At 43.6% G+C, this 26,383-nt stretch overlaps 1 pseudogene; it reads right to left on the minus strand.

The window, feature by feature from the left end:
• On the minus strand, window positions 1-26,383 carry LOC144772043 (NACHT and WD repeat domain-containing protein 2-like; annotated as a pseudogene).

Here is a 26,383-nt window from a genome sequence, read left to right on the forward strand (position 1 = left end):
TTAAACATCAGGCCCCTGTGTTGGTACCAAAAATAAATACACGGCGTTGCAGAATTTACCTGCATGGTGAGGTGTGAGGACCCCTCCTTCTCCAACATATTATAGACAGGTGGAACTGCATTTTCATCCCTGCAGTACCAGGCGTCCAACATCCTGGTGCAAACTCTCATCTTTGCAGCAGTCTCAAGGATGTGCTCAAACTCCTCAGCATCAATCTGTGTTGGTAAGCAAGGATTTCCATATTGTTCGCCTATAAGTGCCTAGGGAAAACACACACAAGGAAAACACGTCAACTAAGCAAATCATTAGCTAACACGTTTTGTGAATAAAATCTGATAATAAATGTCCCGATCACCTAGGAAGGTAGGGTTGAGTTTTTCCCCACCTTGGTTAGCAATGCATATGTGGCCCTATTCTGGAAACATGCCGGGAACACATGCAATATGCCAACAGCGGGTGCTTGTGTCAGCTCGAGGGTGCGCTTGGTGTACCCCTCCAGGCCACAGACCCAGGTTCTTGGTCTCCAGAATTACAGAATCACCCAGGCCACAAGGTGCATGCCTGGTGGTCAAGTGCTCCAGTCAAAAATAATAGTCAGGATATCACATTTCATCCAGTTGGGTTATGTTGCATGTCCTTGGTGCCATGCACTGGGCATTCCCATCCCACAGAGGGATTCACAAACTCAAATATCATAATTATTGACACAACCAAATACAGACCACAGCTTTCGTAGTTACAGTGATCAACTCAATGGGTAGATCACACTCACCACAAAACAAGGGCCCGCTGATGAACGAAGACACTCCTGCAGCACTTTCATACGGCACTGACGAATATGAGGAGAGTAGACGTCTTCCGCATCTACTCCGTAATATCCATCGAAGACCTGGTAGAGACCAAGTTAAAAACACCAGAAATTTTAATATTAGCATTTGTTACAACTGCTAATCAATGCCACCAAAAAAACACTTTCTCTTACTGAGTTAAGTTTATGTTGCAAACTACAGGTGGAAATCATGGAATTAAATTGCCTTACTTCTCTTTTCAAAAAAGGGGGGTATGCCCAAATGACCCTCCTATACATGGGCATAAAACATCAAAAAGATGAAAAACAAAAGACTATGGAGGGATGAATCTCTCATTTAATTTCGTCCAAGGTACCATTAATTACCCGGACAGCGGATTCTTGCATTTGTTCACGGCTGCCAGGCAGTGCCACCACATCAAAGGGCTTTTCCCAGCGTGCGCTCTGCGGCTTCTCCTCCCCTAATTATTCATGGCCGGCCGTGCTCTGCGGCTTCTCCTACCAAAATTATTCATGGCCAGCCGGCCGGCCGTACTTTCAGTTTCCCGGCCGCCCCCCACTTCCCATGCATGTCTTGTTTGACGAAATGTTACGCAATGACCTTGCTTTAAACAAGAATGCCCTTAAGACTTTCTAAACAGGCTTATTCTGCCACCCTTATTCTGCTGCTAAGTGCTGTTAGTTTAACTCGCACGAAGTCACATTACGTAAAGAGAGAGGCTATATCCAAGTGAGTGATTTACCCATCACCCACTGAAACTGCTGACCTGTTGCTCCGGCATGTACACAAGAGTGGCATTCGCTACGCACTACGATCGCTGCATTGTATGCGGCCATATTGCTTGTGCTGTTCACTTCTGCTAGCACTCCGTACTGTCACCAAGCTAGCTCTCAGGGAGTCTCTCGTGTGCTTTAGCCTGCAGTTTATCGATGTAAACATCCCACGCATTCCGCTGGGGCGCCACCCCCTGCTGCACAGACAGTGTTCTCTACGTTACAGTTTTGACAGCTGCCCACTCAGCCAGAGTCCTAATGTCGGGGCAGGAGTGGACTTCCGGGGTATATCTTCACAGCGCTTCAATGGTGCAAACCCTAGTTTCTCTTGTGCAGCAATGTGCCAGAAGCGCGTCCCTGCCTCGTCTTCCCAGCGCACACACCTACTCACGCCACTGAGCATCGGCGATGGGTGGTAATACGACCCAAAGGTGAGCCGAGGAAATTGCCAGTGCCCACCACACCCAGCGATCGTAGTGCGTAGATCGTAATGGCTTCTGGTAACACAAAGGCACCCGAGTGACTTACGACACACTTAATATGGCCAACAGCAAATACAGGCAAACAATACATTCTGCAGGACCGCTGCTGCACACCGCAGCACATGCATTGATGTCAAGAAATGGAAAAAACACTGGTAAATGTAAGCATAATTGTATAATAGTTTTACTGTCTTTTTGGATTTTTATATTACCTTACAATTGTGGCGTTGGCGAATCGATTTTGGTGCATCCTACCACTGCCTGCCACTGTTATCATAGCATACCGATCATTAAAAATGCTGACTCTCAAAGGCCCCGATCTTTAACATCGGGTGAAAGTAGCTTGTATATATAGTCATCTTGTGCTCTTGTTATTCCTCATTACAGAAAACATAAGAATGCTAGCTAATGGGACAGCAATTTACAATTTTTTACGGGTTTCCTATTCTAGTTTGCTTTTGTAGCTGAAGACTTAGATAGATATCTTGTACACTTTGATACGCAAGACCCACAGCACTCACAATGATTACACCATTCTCGAGGTGCCTTCCACAGGTGAGTGCCATTTAAATAGGTGATAACACGCATCATTCCCTGTTTGTCTCCACATCCACTAGTTTGAACACATTTCCTCGGACCTTGCTATCGGACAGCCGTGTTGTGTTGATGTTAATATAGAACTCTGTGACTGCCTGTGCCTTGCATTAAATACATTAATTAATGCGATCAAAGGCATGCTTGTTGATATTAGATATGTGACACCCTGCGTTGTTCAATATCCGACATGTGATACAGTTGTTATACAGAAAGGCGTTCTGCCTTGGAGCTGCTTACTTCTGAAAGCTAAAACGTCTTTATAAACACACACACAACCACACACACACACAACCACACACACACAACCACACCCACACAACCACACACAACCACACCCAACCACACACAACCACACCCAACCACACACACCCAAACAAACACACACACACACACACACACACAACCACACACACAACCACAAGCACAACACACACAAGCACAACCACACACAACCACACACACACACAACCACACACACAACCACACGCACAACCACACACACAACCACACCCACAACCACACACACAACCACACTCCCAACCACACACACAACCACACACACAACCATACACACTACCACACACAACCACACACACAAGCACAACCACACATACAACCACACGCACAACCACACCATCAGTGCACAGTTTCACCAGGCACAGACACCATCAGTCGTCAGTGCATGCTTTCACCGGGCACAAACACCACCAGCTGTCAGTGCACACTTTCACCGGGCACAAACAACACCAGCCGTCAGTGCACGCTTCCACCAGGCACACACCACCAGCCGTCAGTGCACGCTTTCACCAGGCACACACACCACCACCAGCCATCAGTGCACGCTTTCACCAGCCACACACACACACCACCAGCCATCAGTGCACGCTTTCGCTGGGCACAAACACCACCAGCTGTCAGTGCACACTTCCACCAGGCACACACCACCAGACGTCAGTGCACGCTTTCGCTGGGCACAAACACCACCAGCTGTCAGTGCACACTTCCACCAGGCACACACCACCAGACGTCAGTGCATGCTTTCACTTGGCACACACACACCATCAGCCATCAGTGCACGCTTTCGCCAGTCACAAACACACACCACCAGCAGTCGGTGCACGCTTTCACCAGGCACACACCACCAGCGTCAGTGCACGCTTTCACCAGGCACACACACCACCAGCCGTCAGTGCACGCTTCCACCAGGCACACACACCACCAGCCGGCAGTGCACACTTCCACCACAGCACCACTCAGCACCACCACAGCACCACTCAGCACCACCACAGCACCACTCAGCACCACTACAGCATCACTCAGGGGCACCACAACATCACTGTGCGCTACAACAGCATCACTGAACGCCACAGCATCACTTGTCTCCAAAACAACATCACTCAGCGCCACCACAGCATCAATCTGTGCAACCATTCAACAACAACTGGTTCAAATATTTTCTGTCAATGTTTCAAGCTTTATTACAAATGTCATAAAAAGATGTTAAATGTTTTCACTTCTGTTCTTGTTAAAACATTGTGATTTGTCAGATCAATACATGTAAGACAGGGGAAAATTAACATGTACCTTTACTAATGCTATAGATGTAACATTTGCTAACTTTATAACTATTGGCATTTCTAATAACAAAATTAATACTTTTATATTTTGAAAAACAAACAAAATATTTTTTTTTTTTACATTTTACACACTAAAAGCTCAAACTTTTCTATTGCGAGACCTATTGCATTGCAAGTGCTTGTTTCTTGTTATGTTCAAATTAATGTATACAGATTGTAATAGGAAATATTGTGTGATTGAAAGACTCATATGGCCCGAAGAAGCAACATTGTATTGACTAGGTCTCGAAACAGATTTAGGCTGGCAGAATTATTTTGTTAGATGAATCCCTGAATAAGAATTACTTTCTTATGATAAATACGTGGGTTTAACAAAATCAGTGATGATATAAATAGGTAGATTTCATAAATAATTAAATAAATCAAATGAAATTGTTACTAGACCAAAGGTGCACTGTTCAGTCATCGCTAAGTGAAGCATTTATCTCGGGTTTTACGATTAGACAATTAAAAGGTATAGTGCGATCGTGGTCATACGGTAATAATAGTTATGTTCAGTCAGACAGGGCTGTTAAACATGTAAGCTAAGGCAATTTTTTATCTTCCTTATAATTATTTTAGTTTATTTAAATCCACCCCATATGACCCTGCCTCTCAATTCCCAAGACTATCTCTGAGGGACTAAGGTAAGCGACATTTCCTGTTGATTGACCTCTTGAACCAGCTGCAAAGCCACCTTCAACAAATTAACTTGACTGGTGTGTAGAAGAGGAAGTCATCCTGAAGAAGTACTTGATTGACAAGCTTGTAGATATTCAATCTGTAAAGATATTCCTGTGGTGTTCTTGTATAGCCACTGATTTACCTTTCTAGAATCACTTAACTCCTGCTGTAATGACAGCCACATTCTTCGCATATCAAAGAAGGTGAAACTCTGGTCTCATAATTGCAAGGCAGTGAGTCCACTTGGGTTTGCTGCTCAGTAACACGTTGCCTTAACTGTGGAGAAATGAGTTGCCAACCTGCTCAGATTTTGCCTCACAACGACATGCCCCTCTATTCCAAACTACAAACATGCGAACTTGAAGAGTACTCCTTTGGGAGAAAGGGTAAGAGGAATGGGAGTGAAGAGAATGAATTTGTGTATTATCAGCAGGAGAGAAATCTCAACATGAATATTTTACCTTCGATTCTGCCCATACAATCCTATGACAAACAAAATGTATTTCCTACAACTGCAATCTTGTACCAGATATTCTTGTCTCTTCTAAGACTAAAATGCTGTATCTACTAATACTGTGTAGTCATCTGTGTTGCATGAAGCTCTGTTTCTCTTTCGGTCAATATTATTGCTCTGACCCTCTAAACAAAAGAACACAAAAAATCATTGATACATATTTTTCATCTAAAATGCTAGAAGTGAGTGGTTAACTACTTTGCCTTCTACAAATCCTTTTCTCATCTTGCCAAGTAAAGAATTTGAGTAGTGATTTGCATCAAAACCATCACATGAGAGAATTAAAACATGTTATCATTTTCTTAAATTTCCCAAAATGTATGTCTTTTGCCAAAGATAAATGTCCACAAAATATCTCAGTTGAAATAGTAAATATAATATAGCAAATAAATATTACTGGGTTGAAGCACCCATAAAGTTGGGAAAAGATGTCTTCAAACACCAAGAGGTTTACTCAAGAATTTGCAGGAAACTTGAAAATAGGTAGATTCCTGCAGTCTGAAAGATTCAGTTGGCTTTCGACACACAGTCTTGTTCTGACGATATTAGTTGTGGCAAGGAATTTGCTGAGCATGGAATCCGTTCAACCAAGATGGCTGCCGGGATCTCCTCTGACTCTCTAGATGAGGACCTCTTTTGTGTGATGCGTGTAAATCCCTTGACAAGGAGTGAGATGTCAAAGGCAAGAGAGGACTTCCATCAGTTTGATTCATCCACTCATCCTCTTCTTTCTGCGTATCCTCATAGACAGTGACCAAACTCGCTAGCCTTTCTCTTCCCCGGTGAGTGATTTCAGATTTCTCAAATGTCTATTACTTGGTATCAAGGAAGAGTTCATTATACATTATAATACAACCATTATAGCTATGCTGGCTACTTTGACTCTTGCACTTTCTGACAAAAGAGTAGATATTGATATGCTTTGAGGAGTAGGGAATATTTTACAAATATAGATTATTATTGAGAGAGGATGGCGTGCATTTCTGATTCCTGGGGCTTAGCATGACATTCTGGAAATGGAGGACATTATTGAAAGGGTGCTACGGAAAATGGGGTGAAAGTGGAGGGTTAGTAATGGAAGGTGGCTGAGAAAGGGTGCTACAGCTGCACAAGTTAAGCAATCAATCAGTAGATTTGCAGAGCGCTTCTTGTCACCCCTGAGGATATCCAGGCAAGTGACATCAACATAATCACCTCCTCCTGGAGCAAGGAGTTTGTCAAAGCTTAGAATAGAAAAGCAAAATACCAGAACACAATAAATACAATGGAGCTAAAGGAACTAGGCGGAGAAAGCCTGGGTGACTAGAACGCTTACCTGAAATTCAACTCCATGTGTCTGTCTGCAGTATTCACGCAGCTTTGGGTACACTCTCTCCCTCAGAACTCTTCTTTCACTTTCAGAATCTAGGAATAAAGCAGGAGCAATCCTTATCAAACATTTAGTGGCAGGAAAGTGCTCAGAAGCCACACTCAGGAAAGGAAGCAGGTTGGCCTCATAACCCATCCCATGAGATAAATACGGTGTGGACGCTAAATATCGACCTCAGGATAGTGATTGGACACAATGTTGAGGAACAAATATCAAAACAAATATTGTCAGGTAAGTAAATTGATAAATATATAAATCGATATAGTGAAACTGAGCCAGACCACAGTGCAGAGAAACAAAATATGCAAATTCCTGTTGTACCTTCAGAAAGTAAAAATGTTGTTATAGTACACAGTACACTGGAATGAAACGAAGATGCGTCAAGATATCACTGTCATCGTCCCACGTTGATGAAAGTGAGATCACGTATGTCCTTCCAATTCACCCTGTTGCTCTGGGTAAACCTAGCTACACATATGCTTGTGTTTGCAGTAGTAGCTTTTCAGTGAATGGATATTGTGCATGTGCATTTGTTTGCACATGTTTTTAGTATAAGCGATCTACTGTTGTATCTCATTGTATATATTTCGATGACTTTGCAGCTCTCCTGGTATAGGTGCTTTGTGGTTGTTTGAGCATATATGTCTCCCTGAATCTTTAAGTAGGGTGAGATCTTGACATTTGTGTCTGAATGTCAGTGGATGAATCCTTGTGCACACCTTTCCTATCAAGGCAGCACAACCGCTGAGGCAGTGGGAGAACGTGCTGGACTGGCACGGAAAGAGACTAGCGAGCCTACATAACTCCCCTCACCACCTTTCTCTTGATCCTCTCTCTTCCCTCTCTCCTGACTCTGTGATAGATTCATTTTCTTCTCTGATTCTTGGCTGTCCAGATTCTCTAGCTCCTCTCAGAGCTTCCAAGCTCAACCGCATGCCTCCCTAACCATGGCTCCTTTCAGATATCTGCAGACCTGGGCAACATTTTGAACAGCTTAAGTGAAAATGCTGATTACCTGCAGCTTTGTCATCCTTTATCTGCTCACATGAACTTCGCCTGCTGTCTTAAGTGCACTACAGAAGCTTTACAATTCTTGGGCAGTCTCATGACAATCACCGCCTCTTCAGTTCTTTCCACCGGCACCTCCTGATCACCGTCTTCACTCCGTGTTCAGCACTCTTCAACTTTCCTCCTTCTCCACCCCTTCATGGTCCCCTTCCACTGTCTTTTCCTTCTTCTCTGGATGCTCCACTTCTGACTCCTCTCTGTCTTTCTCCCCTAAGTCTTCCGGCTCCTACACTTTGGAATTAGCTCCCTCAGGACACCCGCGCCTCTGCTGCCCTATGGACTTTCCAGGAGTTACCCCTTCCTCCTCCAGACCAGCACTGGTGGTATTTCATGCATCTATTTTGTTATTCTAATTATTATAACATTGTTCTTTGGGGGGGGTTGTGGGTTGTAGGTTAGAGAGAGACAACAGTAGTAATGTGTGTGGTGGATGAATCAGATATTAGATGCGGTTTGGGATGAGTAAAAGGAGGGATAGAGGAGGGAAGAGTCTAGAAAGGGTTATTAGCAAAATCCTAATACATCTCCCAAATAACACTTTCTAGACTCTTCCCTCCTCTATTCTATTCAATCCAACTAACAGACTCACAAGTCCATCGCTCAAATGAGCAACTTATATTTCCCTATACTAATCCACCACTAATTCCTTGGGTTCTGGAGTAGTGTGCTACTCGCCGAAAAGCACTTCAACGCCTCATCAGGGGTAGTGAGCACTATATAAATAAAATTGCAATGGGATCAGTAATCCGCTCCGTGTCTTCCAATTTCTAATTTTACATGCACTCACTTGTGCATTATAAATACTCAGTGGCTGAGGATTTAGGTTCTTGCACGTCAACTTCAGGGGTTTTCAGAGACTAACAACCTCTTCTATTATCTTCAATGCAGCCTCAGGACAACTGGCAGAAGGGATCAGTCTGGACACATATCCGAGAGGACCCCTCCACCTGGGCAGCCTTGTTGTTGCTGAACTCTCTTTGATCCCCAAGTCAAGGCAGTGGTGGAACCATCATCTGAACTGGTCCAAATGACCCCGCATGGAACTTCAGTCCAGCAAAAGCATCAACCTTTCTCTAAACAGGATTCACTGCAGCTCTGTGTATGTAGATATACTGGAGCAGATGTGATAAACAATTCCTAGGCAACCATAAATGTATACATATGACAATGTGCGGAGGGTATAACAGAAACAGTGAACTAGGTGTCTAAAATAATATAATCTTTATTCAATTATAAAGGTACATGTCTTATTAAAAACAATTTTTCTTTGTATTCCTCAGAACATAACATCTTGCCACAAACAATACACAAATAATATATACACTGCTAATTTGAAAAAGTAAATAAAAATGTGTTTCCATATAAAACTTTCATTCATGTGTCAATTACTACATGAATTAAAGGTTTATATGGAAACAAATTTTTATTTACTTTTTCAAATTAGCAGTGTATATATTATTTGTGTATTGTTTGTGGCAAGATTTTATGTTCTGAGGGATACAAAAATAATGTTTTTAATAAGACATGTACCTTTATAATTGAATAAAGATTATATTATAATTTTTAGACACCTAGTTCACTGTGTATGTAATACCCTCCGCACATTGTCAGATGTATACATTTATGGTTGCCTAGGAATTGTTTCTCACATTTGTTTTTCCCTGTCCTAGGAATTGAACAATTTTAGTTCAGGGGGCCTTTGATTATTTCCAGAGATATACTGGAGCAGAACACCTGGAAACTCAAGACAATGCAAAACAAAACCCCAGAGCTCTGCCACATCTGGAAACAGACTATGTAAGGAGCTCTCTGAAAGATGCCCACTAGCTCCTAGTGAAGGGTGCAATTGACTTTAAGGAGCTTTACACTATGCACATTGTGTAAGGGGGATTAATAAACACAAAATGGAAGAAAACCTGTTTGTGCTAGTTAGTCCCCATTATATTGCACTCGTGCACACTGGTGTAAACTGGTGCAAATGATAGTTTCACTGGGGCCTTGACCCACCTGGTAATTACTTAGGCCAAAGTGTACATTACAGGCTTGAAATCTAAATACAGTTCTCATCCACAGTCACAAAGAGAATGTTCAAGAACACACAATGTCGCCAACATCAACCTTTATTGATGCTGATGCAAGAGCACGGGGACAGACAGTGCAGGATATTTCTCTGTGCGGACCCCCAACTCCCGAAAACCATGTTTGTCCAGCTGGGACGGAAGGTCTTCAGTCTTTCCCTGGGAGTCAGTGGTGTCACAGGCCCCCATATAAGTAAGGGAAGAGCCCCCCCGGCACCTGCTTTTTTAGTAGAAAAAAATCTATATTTTGGTTGCTGTGGGCACCAGTCACCCCGGTGCCACTGCACCTGCTGCACCATTGATAGCCACGCCCCTGCTGGGAGCTGACGTCTTCCCAATCTGCTGCAAGTTAAGAGTATCCGGGATGCAGGAGAACTCGCTGCTGACTAATGAAAAAGTGATAACAGCAGAGGCAGGGTCTACAAAAAACAACCAATCACCGTAATCTAGCAAACAAAGCAAGCTGAAGAACACACTTTCCCCATCAGAAACTGACCTCACTGCAGGCGGCTCCTGCAAGAAGCAGATTAAATGATTTCAAGTAGCCAACACAACGACTTTAAACAAAAGGCTTTATAGCGGTTTCCTCAATAAATGCAGTCCGGAATGCCCGCTCTATGTGTTTATGTCTGGAGCTAGGACTGGACAATTCTGAGAAGCCACCCTGCCCTCTGTCAGCCCTGCTAATCTGATCCCGCACCAAGAGCCCAGTCACAAAGCATTTGTGTACCAAGGGGCTGATGTAAGAAAGGGGGTTTCCCATTCTGTGTCGATGGGAAAATGTGTTAGCACAGGGCCCTAGTCACACAATGGCTGTGCACAGACACAATCATGATTCATATATACAGGACGGGCTAAAAATGTTAGATGCCTAATGTGCATTTGTGAATGTGGAAATTCTGCAGGTATGATGGAATTTTACATCCGTAAATTAAGTTTTGGGCGTTAAGGATCTTTCTGGGGGCCTACCTTGGAAAGTACCCAAATATCTCTTGCAGGTAGCGTTCTGGAAAACACACAAGTTAATTATTTTTGCAAGTAGACGTATGTGCCTTTCTAGCGAGGGAATGGGGAAAGGAAAACGCCTCATTTCTAGGTCTCGCCTACTTGAGCATGTGCTAGCTCATGGACTCATGCTTGCCAGAGATATTGTGTTCCTTAAGGGGCTTGTAGCCCACCCATTGCTTCCCATTTGTGGGCTTAATTATCACTCTCATTTGCTGCCTTCTAATTGGGTGCTGCTGGCCGGCTTCACTTCCTCTTCTTTCGGCTGAAGCATGGGCCTAGTAATAATTGCTTCATCTCAGTTAGGGTCTTTCCGCTTTTCCGATTGAGGTACTTTGTTTTATTTTCTTGCTTATTCCTCTTCCCACCCCTATCTGTTTTGATTCTTCCCCTCCCACCCCACCGTCCTTGTTCCTTCTTCCCCTCCCACTCCCAGTCAGTTGCTTGCCCCCCAAACCACTATAAAGAAGACAAAATGCGCTATGACTGTCACTGCTGGATGCTTCATAGCGCTTCTTTCTTTTTTCAGAAACTATCCCTCCCAGCACTGGTCCATGTTGTTTCTTTCCCTCCCACCACAAGTCTGTGTGGCTTCCTCCCCTTCCACCCTCCTCCCAGTTACCTCTTCCCTCTCACCCCAGTCTGTATGGCTATCTCCTCTCCAACCTCCCCGTCCATGTTCCTTCTGACCCTCCCACTCCCAGTCCATGTTGCTTGTTTCCCCAAACCACTGTAAAGAAGAAAAAAGCGCCATGAAGCTGCCAGGGCGAATATGTCTCATTACATCGCGATGCATTACATCGCGTGCTTTTACAACGCGGTCGTTTCAACAACCGCGTTTTTAGCACGCAATGCATTTACATCGCTAGTCATTACAATGACTTACACTAGGGAGCGCGCTGGATTTAGGAATAGAATTAATTACTATTCCTACTCCGGTTTGTGCAACAGTAGGGAAGGTGTTGGAATTAATTTCCAATACCTCAGCGCCCCATAGTGCAAGCCGTTGTATTAACTTGTGATATAAATGCATCAAGTACTAACAACGCGGTCGTTGTAACGACCGCGTTGTAATTGTAGCGCAATGTAATGACAGTGTTGCAAACGCTGTTTCCCGCCAGGGAATATGCCTCATTACATGGCGATGCATTACAGTGCTGCATGCTTCACAGCGCTTCTTTCTTTTTCCAGTCCCAGTAACTATCCCTCCCCACCCTACCATTGTACATCTCTACCAGATTGGCAAAGTCGAAAGATCATTCATAGGCGAGACCTTTTGGGGTATTGGGTGAGAGTTTTTCCACGAGGATTTTTGTTTCCCAATGGAGAAACTAAAAGTAAAGTTAAATGTGCCAATGAACATTTGTGCCAGGTTTACACATGGACAGTTGACCACATATTGTATGCATTTAAGCATTCAACGCCTGTAGTTTTCCTTGATGAGCGGAAAAGTCGATAAATTTGATTTAAACATAATAAAAATCCTATAGAACAAAATCTTTGACGTTGAAAGCTTGTACTATTAATGATCTTACCGAGGTTTGATCTGTAAAGGTTGCATTGTAGCACTTATATAGTGTTTCTTTCCCCGTTGTTGTGCAGCACGGTGCATTGGGGTAGTGCGCATCGTCATTGTTGTATGTGTTGTATTCTAAGTGGAAAGCATTTTGAAGTTACGGGTGTACGAGCAGAGAGTTGCTCTTACCTTGACATGGGGCACTGCGTCTAGCCACAGCACAAGCTCCTTTGGGTTTGCCCAAGATAAATTCAGCACACCCAGCTCTTCTGCAATTGCATTGGCTACCCGTTGGCAGTGCAACACCTCATAGAACCTGAAGAGCACTGAGATCGAATGATCTCTCCCTCCTCGCAGTGCCCAAAATCAAGAGAACAAGAGGAAGAGGTCGCTCGTGTAGTTACTTTTCTGCCAAATTAAGGTATTCTCTTTCGGGACAGCTCAGGTCTAACAATAAACTGCTTAAGTTTCAGGTGGTGTCAGAGCTAGGCACACAATTTATCATTGTAATTAGATGATGGTTATATTTCACGGGTGAAGGTATGACATTGTTCTGCATTCTGTCCATCAATTGTTGTTTTTAGGTCTCGCGACATATCGATGCACGCAAGCGCATCGAGCGGAGCGAGAATTCAAGTGCTCGAAATCCTCGTGAAACCAAGGGCTTCTTGCGCTGCGGTTTTGTTTAAGTTCACGTGAATCACGTGATCAAACAAGCACGCGCATCAGCCTCCCTCCCTCCTAATTGCATTTTTTTAACGGCCGCCGCACAGCACATCAAAGGGCTTCGCCCAGCGTGTGCTCTGCGGCTTCTCGGCTTCTCCTCCCCTAATTATTCATGGCTCAGTTTCCCGGCGCACGCATTTGTTCACATTTTTTTCGCCGCTCTCCCCACTCGGCCCCCTCCCCTGCCCGCCGTGTCGCATTTCTCCTCCCCCTCCCCTTCTCTGCCTTCCATTCCGTCTTGTTTTAATTTATGTTCCTTCGTCCACACTATTTTTGGGTCTGCCTCGGGCTTGTGTTTACGCATGTTCATGCGCTTCCCTTCTTAATATTTTTTTTTAACAGCTGCTCTTGTGCGTACAGTTGTTAATTAATTGCAGCTCTTGCAGTTGTAAGCTATTTTCTAAATTACTTTTTTTTAAATAAAAGGAAGTGTGTGTAGCTGTTTGAACTGCACCAAATGTGTTTATTTATATACTTTTGGACACCACGCGGCTTTTATGTTATCAGCACGACACCCGCTTCAGGGACGCTGCACTTCAGATCATTGTCTTCTTTCCTCACCGGCGCTGGGGGCGAAGGGACATGGCTGCTTTGTTTACATTCCTCCTGCTACTGCGAAATAAAATGAACAAGCATTGGCATAGCCAATAGGTCTCGCTTGTGGGACCTTATAAGTATTTAGTTTTGCAGCACAATATCATTGGTGCAACAAGGATATTGTGCTGCAAAACTAAATACTTATAAGGTCCCACAAGCGAGACCTATTGGCAATGCCAATGCTTGTTGGATTTGTCACCCCGAGTGGGACGGGTATGCCCAGACGTGGGTCCCGTGCTCTCCATGCCACTGGAGTCAAGCTATCCTGGCTGATGAGGATGGGTGAATGTATGACATTGTTCTGCATTCTGTCCATCAATTATTTTTTTAGATTTCACTCTGCAGGTCGCGTGATAGGTTTCAGGGAGCCTGTTGTGTTTTCTGTTCATATTCAACACTGACTGCCGCAGCTAGGTCAACCACTCTGTAAAGTCTGGGAGGAGGACAGACGGCGGGAGGAGGAAAGAGGAACAGATCTACCTGCATAGTCTGTGCTGGAGATGTAGGTAGTCCAGTTAGATGGCCGATGGGAATTGAAACACATGCAGCTACCTAGAACCAGCTAGGCAAGAGGAGCAGCAGGGTGCTGTTTATGTACACCAAAAAAGAAGGTAATCCATATTGCACAAATGCTGTCAGATGAGTATAATGATGCCAAATGACTTGAGCAGTAGCCTTGCAGCTTTTGTAAAGGCAGGTACACTGCTATTCAGATCAGTGCTTAATTTGAGCCGGTGGTTTCCGGTGCTCCAGACTGGCAATTCATTCTAGACACCGGTGCTTGTGACAGCTGCCACAAGGAGGCACTGTCTGGCTAATTTGGAGGGGAATGCAACAACAGGTAATTTATTCATCCAATAGACATTAGAAATTACTATTACCCCCAAACCATTCCTATAGCTTTGGGGGCCTGGAATGGTCCGAATGGCCACACTTGTAGGAGTGTGATGGTTGGTACTTGTGTTGTTACCGTCATTGGCAGCACTGGCGGGGCAATGTGTGGTGCAACCTGCAGTGGCCTCCTGACAAGAGCCCTGGCACTTACTTTTTTTACAAATTAAGCAGTTATCAAAATAAACCTCATGAGGAAAGAAAGAAGTGGAAGGGTAATAAAGACTGGCAACCTGAGCAGAACATATCCAATATTTAAAGGCCCAGATTTTTTCTGTTCCTATGAGGCCAAAAAAAGGTGAATATTTTCAGCATCGGTTTGGGCCACTAGTCCCTGTTTTGCTCCCAGTAGCTCACACAGGAGGACGGGTCCTAGTCAGGTCATGTCTCAAACCCTAGCCAGGCTGGCACCCTGCACACGCAAGAGTGAAAGACAAAACCTGGGTAGGTGCAGCCCTGACAGAATGGCCCACCAGTGTTGACTTTTTTTCCTCGCCTCTTCATGTGATCTCAGTACCTTTCTTGGGTCCAGAGCCCCGTAACTCTTTCGAGTTTACATGAGGAGGCATCTTCCTTCCCTTTTAGAATTCCATCCCAATTTCCCCTTTCCATTTTAGTAGGAAACAACATTTCAGGATAAAAAAGAGACAACCTGGCTAAAGAAGACCAACCTTCCTTCACCTACCACCCCAGCCTGGCACTGACTTGTTGGCCTCCTTATGTACAGTTTTAGCCAAGCTCTTCTCTGACCTGGAAGCCTTGCGAAATAAAACATATATATATATATATATATATATATATATATATATATATATATATATATATATATATATATATATATCCAAGCTCTCTGCTCCAAGGTCCGGTGCACACTTACAGCGGGTGCTCGTCTCAGCGCGTCAGAGCTTCGCGCTTCAATATAAAGGCTCACTTCCCCCAGTCCTGGGAGAAAAATAAAGACCGCACACACGGGAATCTTTGCAACGGCAACTTTACTCGCACAGACGCGTTTCGGAAGCAACGCTTCCTTCCTCAATGTTAGTTACACCGTAACACGCGACTTGGCGCCATTTATTTCAAATTTGACAAACGAGCTGTATTGGCAGACACAGAGAGAGGACTGACGCGTGTGCGCCATGTTGCTACTGTGTTTCATCCCACATTAGCATACTCGTATTTCAAACCATATGTTTTACATTTATCAATTGTTACATTTCTGAAAAAAGCCATTTGACTTTCTAACCACAATTTACATACTAAAATACTGCCGTGGATCGGCACATCTCCTCTCTCTAATTTACCGGGAAATGGATTATAAATCTTGCCGTGGATCGGCCTGAGGCAACACTAAGGTTGCCATATAAATTTCCAAATACCCAATACCATCATATTTGCCAATCCCTCTCGGATGTTTACATTTCAAAATAATAACAATAAAGTTGCAAGATTTCACAAAAAACCCTTAGAAAACAAAAGAAGTATAATACATCATTAGACAAACATTGTCCCGTGATACCAGACACACAATGATGATTAATTACTGAAAGATACTATTTACAAAACAAGCATTTGTCGTGCAGCTGTAATTCACTTTATATTAACACTGGAAATGCTGGTTGGCATTGACATTTCAACTCCCTAGATGCACCGTCAATTCCTCCCCACAATTTAATCCCCAGGGGGCTTTGGTTTGACAATCTATGATGTAACGGGATTCTAACCTGCGAAGTTTTTGCAGTTTATCCCCTCCCCTGATATTGTCTGAGATCGCATCCAGGCAAAAGTACTGTAACAGGTTCCTATCGCTCTTATGTTTGATCGAAAAGTGTCTGGCGACAGGATATGTAAAATCCCTGTTTACTATTGCCCGCATATGCTCCAGAATACGTAATTTCACGGGGTTGATTGTACTGCCTATGTATCTAAGCCCACAGGGGCAAAGAAGACAATAGACAGCAAAGGGGGAGGTGCATGTGAGGAACTGATTTATTTTCCTCTTCTTTCTAGTACCACAACCCATGATTTCATAAGAGTAAACCCTTTTACTATTGGCACAGGCTTTGCATCGGCCACAAGGAAAGTAGCCCTTCGCATCTTTTAAGTTGCTCGTGCGTACCGGAACAGGTGACAGATGACTATGTACCAGGGTATCTCTCAACGAGCGTGCTCTTTTAAAGGTAATCAAGGGATTGGCAGGTATGTCACTCCCTATGATATTATCCTTTTGCAAAATATGCCAATGTCTCTTAAGGATACTCCTCAATTGTTGACAATCTTTGGAGTAAGGTGTAACCATCCTAAATTTCTCTATATCAGTAAAGGGTTTCTGCTTTTTAACAAACAAAGTCTGCCTGGGTTGTGTCCTTACTCTATCCAGAGTGTTCTTTAACAGTTGCCTACTGTACCCCCTCGCCTCAAATCTGTCATTACTCTCTTTTGCGGCCAATTCGAAATCCTCGTTAGTGGAACAGTTACGTTTTAGCCGTAGAAGCTCACCATAAGGTATACTCTTGATGAGTTTCTGTGGATGGTTGGACGACGCATGCAACGTACTGTTTCCCGCTGTCGGCTTTCTATAGAGGGAAGTTTGAATCGTGTTGTTAATCACCTCTATTCTCAAGTCAAGGTACACCGCTTCGCTTGTGCTGATATTACCAGTGAAGATTAAATTACAGTTGTTATCATTCAGCACATTTACATACTGCCATGCTGTTTCTACTGAACCATTCCACACTATGCACAAATCGTCAATGTAACGATACCAGCAAACGATACAGTTTGACCATTGTTCTTTCTCAGGCCCCCAGGCTTCCTGCTCCTCCCGCTCTTCACTGGTAATATCAGCACAAGCGAAGCGGTGTACCTTGACTTGAGAATAGAGGTGATTAACAACACGATTCAAACTTCCCTCTATAGAAAGCCGACAGCGGGAAACAGTACGTTGCATGCGTCGTCCAACCATCCACAGAAACTCATCAAGAGTATACCTTATGGTGAGCTTCTACGGCTAAAACGTAACTGTTCCACTAACGAGGATTTCGAATTGGCCGCAAAAGAGAGTAATGACAGATTTGAGGCGAGGGGGTACAGTAGGCAACTGTTAAAGAACACTCTGGATAGAGTAAGGACACAACCCAGGCAGACTTTGTTTGTTAAAAAGCAGAAACCCTTTACTGATATAGAGAAATTTAGGATGGTTACACCTTACTCCAAAGATTGTCAACAATTGAGGAGTATCCTTAAGAGACATTGGCATATTTTGCAAAAGGATAATATCATAGGGAGTGACATACCTGCCAATCCCTTGATTACCTTTAAAAGAGCACGCTCGTTGAGAGATACCCTGGTACATAGTCATCTGTCACCTGTTCCGGTACGCACGAGCAACTTAAAAGATGCGAAGGGCTACTTTCCTTGTGGCCGATGCAAAGCCTGTGCCAATAGTAAAAGGGTTTACTCTTATGAAATCATGGGTTGTGGTACTAGAAAGAAGAGGAAAATAAATCAGTTCCTCACATGCACCTCCCCCTTTGCTGTCTATTGTCTTCTTTGCCCCTGTGGGCTTAGATACATAGGCAGTACAATCAACCCCGTGAAATTACGTATTCTGGAGCATATGCGGGCAATAGTAAACAGGGATTTTACATATCCTGTCGCCAGACACTTTTCGATCAAACATAAGAGCGATAGGAACCTGTTACAGTACTTTTGCCTGGATGCGATCTCAGACAATATCAGGGGAGGGGATAAACTGCAAAAACTTCGCAGGTTAGAATCCCGTTACATCATAGATTGTCAAACCAAAGCCCCCTGGGGATTAAATTGTGGGGAGGAATTGACGGTGCATCTAGGGAGTTGAAATGTCAATGCCAACCAGCATTTCCAGTGTTAATATAAAGTGAATTACAGCTGCACGACAAATGCTTGTTTTGTAAATAGTATCTTTCAGTAATTAATCATCATTGTGTGTCTGGTATCACGGGACAATGTTTGTCTAATGATGTATTATACTTCTTTTGTTTTCTAAGGGTTTTTTGTGAAATCTTGCAACTTTATTGTTATTATTTTGAAATGTAAACATCCGAGAGGGATTGGCAAATATGATGGTATTGGGTATTTGGAAATTTATATGGCAACCTTAGTGTTGCCTCAGGCCGATCCACGGCAAGATTTATAATCCATTTCCCGGTAAATTAGAGAGAGGAGATGTGCCGATCCACGGCAGTATTTTAGTATGTAAATTGTGGTTAGAAAGTCAAATGGCTTTTTTCAGAAATGTAACAATTGATAAATGTAAAACATATGGTTTGAAATACGAGTATGCTAATGTGGGATGAAACACAGTAGCAACATGGCGCACACGCGTCAGTCCTCTCTCTGTGTCTGCCAATACAGCTCGTTTGTCAAATTTGAAATAAATGGCGCCAAGTCGCGTGTTACGGTGTAACTAACATTGAGGAAGGAAGCGTTGCTTCCGAAACGCGTCTGTGCGAGTAAAGTTGCCGTTGCAAAGATTCCCGTGTGTGCGGTCTTTATTTTTCTCCCAGGACTGGGGGAAGTGAGCCTTTATATATATATATATATATATATATATATATATATATATATATCCATAATTTTACTTTCACTCAGATCTCTTGTACCATGTCCCTTCCGACTCTCACCTTTCTCCTTCCAGCGACTGTTCTCACCTCTAGCAAGAGGCCTTTGATTCAAACAGCAGTATACAATTATGTAGTAATGTAATGTCCCCTTCTAAGCAACTCCAGTTTCACCCTGTATTAATGTTGGCCCCAGCCAGCAAGGTGTGCTGATTGAATCTGCAGCTCATGTCTCACCAAGAACTCTGGCTATGGAGCACGGTAGGAATGTTTTAGAGGAAGGGGGCAACTACCCCTTCTTAAAGGTGTGAGGAATATGGCTCGTTGTATTGTCAAAAGGGTTGTTTCCGAAGAAATATCTGTTTGTATAAGGGAACAATAGGTCAGTCTTGGAGGCTGTGGAGAACGGGGAGATCGCGGATCTTAAGGTACATTAGAACATTGGAATGTTGGAAGCTCCATTGAAAACAATGGAGTGCTCCGGGCTGGTAGAAGACCAGAGCGCCAACTTTCCAATGTTTGTTCACAGCTGTTGGTGTGAACAAAGGCCTCACGGAGCCCGAGGGGATTTCGTCCCCCTCGGGCTCCGTGAGGCCTTTGTTTTACAAATTAGAACATTCTGTCCTTTAGGGGCGGTATCTTCTAATAGCCTTAGAGCCCTCCGTAGCAGGTTCTACCGGCCATTAAAGCTCACTCCCTCGTTAATGGCCCTTGCCTTCAGCTCGGGCCTTTAATGGGTGGGAGGGCACGCTTCAGCGGGCTCTAAGGCTATAATAGACTAGAATGCTAAAAGACCACTCTAGAACTTCCAAGTTGTGGGTGGAACTTCCAGGGCAGCCACAACACAAAGAGGAAACTCACCTGCAGTTCCATGCCTGTTTTGTTCACCATTTCAGTTGCTCCGGATATTACTTATGTGTCAAGACTCCTTCCCTTCTGGCCGCCTGCAGTTAGGTTCCTTCCTCAACGATTCTCTCTCTGCTTCATACCTACACTTACCTGCTTCGTTCCCATGGATACTGAAATTTTCCTGGTCTTCCTTACATTCGACAGTGGATGGTGTCCCTTGAAAACTGGCAAGGCATTGTACTGTATTTTGTGCAAGCTCAGACTGTATGCTGATAAGTCTCCCCCCATAGTGTGAAAATCCAACAGTGTTTGCAGTGAGAAACACAATGTAAAAAGGAAATTATTTGATGTCAGACCAACAATTTGGCACCAGACCAGGCAGAGACGCAGAGAGAGTGACATAAAATTCAGTGAACAAGAACAGAGTGGCCACTCGATTACACCTGGATTTACCAGCTGCATTGGACTCTGTTCACCATCTGCTACTACAAAGACCCGGTCATCTCGGAATGCGTGAAAATGTTCTAAAATGGATTGCTTCTTACATCAGTGACACAATAAGTGTGCTTCACCTAACACTTTTCACATCAACTCTTTACTCCCAACACTATGGCATCCCTCAGGGGTCCATCGTGCCCCCTCTATTTTCAGCATCCACCTAACCCCCTTACCAGACTGAATAAATTATGCAAACTCACCTTTTACAACTCTGCAGATGACACACAAATCATTCTAAATAAAGATGCCTGGAACATCTCTACACCTCAAAACGTTATGTCTTATTTTGCGCCATAAACACATGGATGATATGTAACCACCTAAACTCTACACCGCAAAGACAGATCATGCTTGGCGGACAATGGCAAAAATAGCAGCCTATCGCCCTATGTTCTAAGACACTCAAGGTCTCTCCAACATCAAGAGAAGTCAGAAACCTAGGGGCAACATATGGAACAATCCAATCAGCACAATACTTTCCCTATTTGGGTAAGTTGGGCTAAAATCTTCAATTTCATAAACAAAACACTAGGATGTACACTCAAACCAGAATTTGCCTCCCTCACAACTGCATTCCTAACCATAGAGCTAGACTCACAACAAGACAGAGACCTAGTGGACCTGCTAATGACAGTGGCGGTAAAAATAGTCCTCACCAAATGGAAAGACACCTCCAAGGCAACCTTCAAGGGCTGGCTCAACTGGGTGACATATCTGAAGGGGGCTGACACAATCGCCCTCCAACAATCACCATGGAAGCAACCATGCAGGGGCATGTGGGAGGCCCTAGACATATACCTGGACACATATAACCAGCCATAAACAATATCAACACAAAGCAACCAGCCTGAGTACAGAATATCCCCACTCTAGGGGGACGTGTCAATTGCAAGAATAACAAACGTCTTGTATTTTTCTTCTTCCTTTCTTTTTTCTCCCTTCTTTCCTTTTTCACACTTCCCCCCTACCCTATAAGGGGGCAATTGGATAAGGGGGACAGCCTAGCATGAAAAATCTGTAAAGTGGCGCCACACGATTCAGCGAACCTTGGCTGAAAACGCTGTAACGAGTTTTCCATGATGAATGTATGTTTTATGTGTATGTTTATGTGTATGTAAAAACAATTAAAAACTTAGGGAAATTAAAAAAAGAAGGGTTGACCTATGGTTTGCCCGAGTATTCAACAGTAACATCAATTTGTATGTAGCCCATCTGGCCCACCGTAATACTAATAACATAACACTCAGCATGCGGCAGTCAACTACAGAGTAATCCTCGTGCACACACTAAGGACATATCTACTAGAAGTCTCGTCTATCCCCCAGCCATCGCCAACTAAACACACATAGAATAACTGAAGAGACCATCACACACTGCTGGCCAATCAGAGGATTCTAATCTAGTCCACCCCTGCAGGTCCCAAATCACTAAACCCTATGACCGCTTCTTTAGATCTCAGAGTGATATTCAGATATGGAACAATACTAACAACGCTAATACCATCATATCACCCCTACCACTTCTCCCTCCAACCCTTCCTGCTCAGGACCACAAACATTAAACAAAATATCAGGTTGGACAACTTACTGCAGGAACCACCTAAGTAAATTATGGTCATACGCAATACCATAAAGGGAGCTTTGGAGCTGCTCAAAGCTGCCAGCTGACTCAAAACCATAAGCTGTGCATTTGTCCGTCACACCTCTACACTGCTAAGCGCTGCGCCCCATAACAACATAATTGAACTCTGATGGTCATCATGCATGACATGGAAACTCTTTCCAAATAGGATGGAAAAAAAAATTTAACAACTTTCCAACCGCACACCCTACATGGTGAGGCACGCTGCCCATGTAGGCAAGAGCTTCAGTGTCCCACATTGAGGTAGTAAGCTCTATATAAATGCTGCAAAACAATACCTCAACAGATGCTTCTACATTTCCAAGCAAAATTAGCACATGCCTTTATAGTTCCTATGACAAGCAACCATTTACCACCGTCTTCGGTGGTGGAACAGCGCTACTCCAGGGAAAATCTCTTCAACTATTTAAGACACCAGTCAGCCCAAAACTATGAGAGTCTGTGTTTAAATTAGCACTTGCTGCACTGAGATTAAGTCACATTAAGTGATGAGATACTGGTACCTTATGGTTTGCCTACCATGGGCATCTGGTTGGCTATACAATAAGGTGAGGGAGGCCACAGTTCCCTACCTTAGTATAACCAGGAGAATATGGCCAGGGTGTGGTACATCACCTAGGTAGCCCTAAGAGGCTACGTGCTAAATTGCCCTTGATGGGGTGAGGGTTTGTGCTCGCAATTTTGTACGTTTGGGCCAAAAGGAAGGAAACCAGGACTCAAGAAAGTACACATAGCTCTTCCCAGTTCCTTTTTAGATTCAAGGGGCAGAAGCATCAGCCTGTGAGATTGGAGAGCCCATCTTGTGTCGATGGTCTGATAATACTGGTTTGACAGCAGGGTGTAGGACTTTTAGTTGCGCGGAGCGGTGAAGGAGCCATAGATCTATGGGATGGAGTAGGAGTGTTGGGCATGTGGGTAGGACTGAGAAAGCTTGGATTTTCATATAAATCAGTCCTACATACAGTCTCTGCAAAACACTACAGCTACAGTACCTTCTCCATTTTTTCCAGGGTGCAAATATGTTAGTTTACTGGATGGTCAAAGTTTGTTAGCTTTATTCAGTATTACACAAGCAGCAAATCTGGTTAAAAAAGCTTTCACTCAAGTTTTGCCCCAGTGCAAATATTACAGTATGAAGCCCTGGATCTCTGAGTAAATCTTTTTGCTTATGTTTTACTAATCAGACATTTCTTTTCTGATAAGAATATTTCCTATACAGAATGAAATTGATAACAAATGAGACCTTCTTGACATTCTTGCAAAATGCAAAACAAAAAAGCGGCTTTGCTTGAACACTAAGTCTAGTGGAGTTCTCACCACCAGGGATATATTACAATTGCTGGCTTTTAGCAAAGTAGTGCAATCTGGGAGTTCTGGTCTTCACTCCAATCAATGGACCAAATTCATAAATTATTTTATGCATCAATGCTATTCCACATCCTGACACAAAGAATTGTTATTTGTGTTGTATTATGATCGTAAAGTACATTTATAATATTGGAATATTAACCAGTTTGGGGGATATTTCAACATAATACATTTAAGAACAAGGCCGGGATGGTTGGGAACCCCGCAGAAGTAGATGAAAATCATCAAACTCAAAAGTTGGATATCCTTATAGCTCATGCAACTAGGTTGTTACCTTGACAATTAATGCAAGATTACTCCAGTCAAAGGCAGTAGTAAGTGCTTTTTTAGGCTGGGAAACAGAAGGGAAGATGTCCATATGTAATTTACAGTAAACAGAATTAATTGACTTGGAGACATGCAGTGTTGCTTAGGGAAAAAAATGGGTGCGAATGCACAATTCTGCATGAGTGCATTTTGAGCTTTGGAGTACTGGAGCTCTACCTACCGCTGCTGTAGAATTTTACAAGTTTTCTAAAGCAGTGTGTTCCAAATGATGGGCTCGCAATCTGATTTTGTAGGGTCCAAGCAATAATTCAAGATTCATTTACATTCTGTATTTATCTTGTCACATTTGCTGCACGTCATAGACAGAAGTTAAATGTCAGGCTACGTTTTCTGACATATTGTTGCTTATGTTTTTTTAACATGGGGACTGGTGTTTACAAACCTCTCTAACTTTGCAGTCAGGGAAAGAAAAGTAAAGTAAATTATGTGAAAATATTGCTGTGGTATGCCAGTGTGAAAAGAAAGTCATTTTGTGTAACTCGCACAGCAACATTTAAATATCTGTAAATGAAATGTACACGTTCAGCAGGTAGCAAAGCAAAAAAAGGACTTTTTTTGTTACAATTCAGAAGTGTGATGTAATACAAGATTTTAAAAGGTTCCAAATAAATCATGATACTTTACTTGGTGATGCACACATGATAAATATACACTGGAACCTGATTTCTACACTTTATCATTTGTGTGCAATATTTTTTATTAGTATAACTCTATGTCTGTGCAAATTTAGGGGTTTATTTACAAGCCTGCTTTTAATGAAAAAGTGACGCACCGGAGGTGCCAGGGGCTTGCTTGAAAATAAGCAGCTTAGTGGGCATTTCAATGGAAAAAGTGTTGTTTGTAAATGACAGTGCGATACCACACCATGCTTTAGTGACATTAAAACATCGCCCCAGGGCCGGTTCTAGGATTTGCGAGGCCCTGGGCTAAAAGGGAACCTGCGAGGCCCCCTCTAATTTAGATAAGTGGCCCCTTGCAAGGAGACCATTCACAGACACTGTGGGGGGCCCATTGTCCAGAATTTTTGCGCCCCCACAGTTTTAACTTTTACTCCACAAGTATTTTTCACACCTTCAGTCCGATAGGTGTGAGAATTGATTGTGGTCTAAAAGTTAAACTGTGGGGGCGCCAAAATGCTGGACAATGGGCCCTCCACAGTGTCTGTGAATGGTCTCCTTGCAATTGAGGGAGCGTGACTGTCTCCCTCCCCTATGCCTCTGGACACCATCCTTTGGGAGGCCCAGGGAAGGGCCCCCCTCCAATGGACCTTCATTGCAGGCGACACCTTTCTTTGTAATAGATCGCCAGGGAAACAACAGGACACACCACCAATGCGTGGCCCCATGCTGGTGGGCTGAGTGCGAGGCCCTGTGCAGCCGCCCACGCTGCCCATGCCTAGCGCCGGCCCTGCATCGCCCCCCTTATGCCCACTAATGCTAGGGTGGGTCTCATAACTTTGTTGTTCTAAAAATTGGATTGCAATTTTAAAAAGTTGGAGAAGGGCAGCTCAACAGATTCTTCAAGGATCCCATAAAAGGTAGAAACATACACCAAGCAGAGGAGAAAACATGTGGGAGAACATTTTGACTTTGTGAACTGGGCTCAGTGAAACCAGAGAGAAGGGCGAGTTTACAATAGTCTGTAAAAGGGAAGCCCAGGGTTTGAGAACTGGGGTTCTGGGGGCATGGGGTAGTATTCTGGGAGCCTTGGACAGCACCCACCACGATAAAGAGCGCGTGAGCCAGCAAGGAAGCACGATTGTCACATCACACGTGGCCAATGATTTGCCTTTTCTCCATACCCTTGTATCCCTCCCACCCTCCCTTGGTGCTGTGACTACGTCCCCCCTCTGACCCACTTAATGGAACTCTGCTCTACTGTTTTTTTTGGGTCTTGACCTGAGAAAATCTACTATTTGTATATATATATGTATATAGAGATAACTCTAATCACTAGTATATGCAGTAGACCTTTGTACTCTCTACCATTCCTATGTGACTCTTAGAGTATATCCATTTGTATCTCTTCCTTGAGTGACTTACAACTTGTACATTTGCAATTTTTTCACTTTGTATCTCTTCCTTGTGTGACTCTACAATTTGTACACTTGCAATTTTTTCCTGTTTTTGTCTTTTATGTAACTCGTGTAATCCCAAATCCTTATGTATCACAACTGGTTCTTATGTAAAGCGCTCTGACACCTTCGGGTAATGTTCGCGCTATATAAAATCGCATTAAATAAATAAATAAATGGCCGCTCACCTCTGGGTTCCGCGCACAGGAAGACCCGGATGCATTTCTTGAACTCCTCCGACGGGATTTGGGACAGGTCTCCGGCGAGGAGGACTCTTCGCAGCGCATCTCCGGCCTCCAT

Source organism: Lissotriton helveticus, chromosome 8, assembly GCF_964261635.1.
Source record: "Lissotriton helveticus chromosome 8, aLisHel1.1, whole genome shotgun sequence".
Classification (NCBI taxonomy): domain Eukaryota; kingdom Metazoa; phylum Chordata; class Amphibia; order Caudata; family Salamandridae; genus Lissotriton; species Lissotriton helveticus.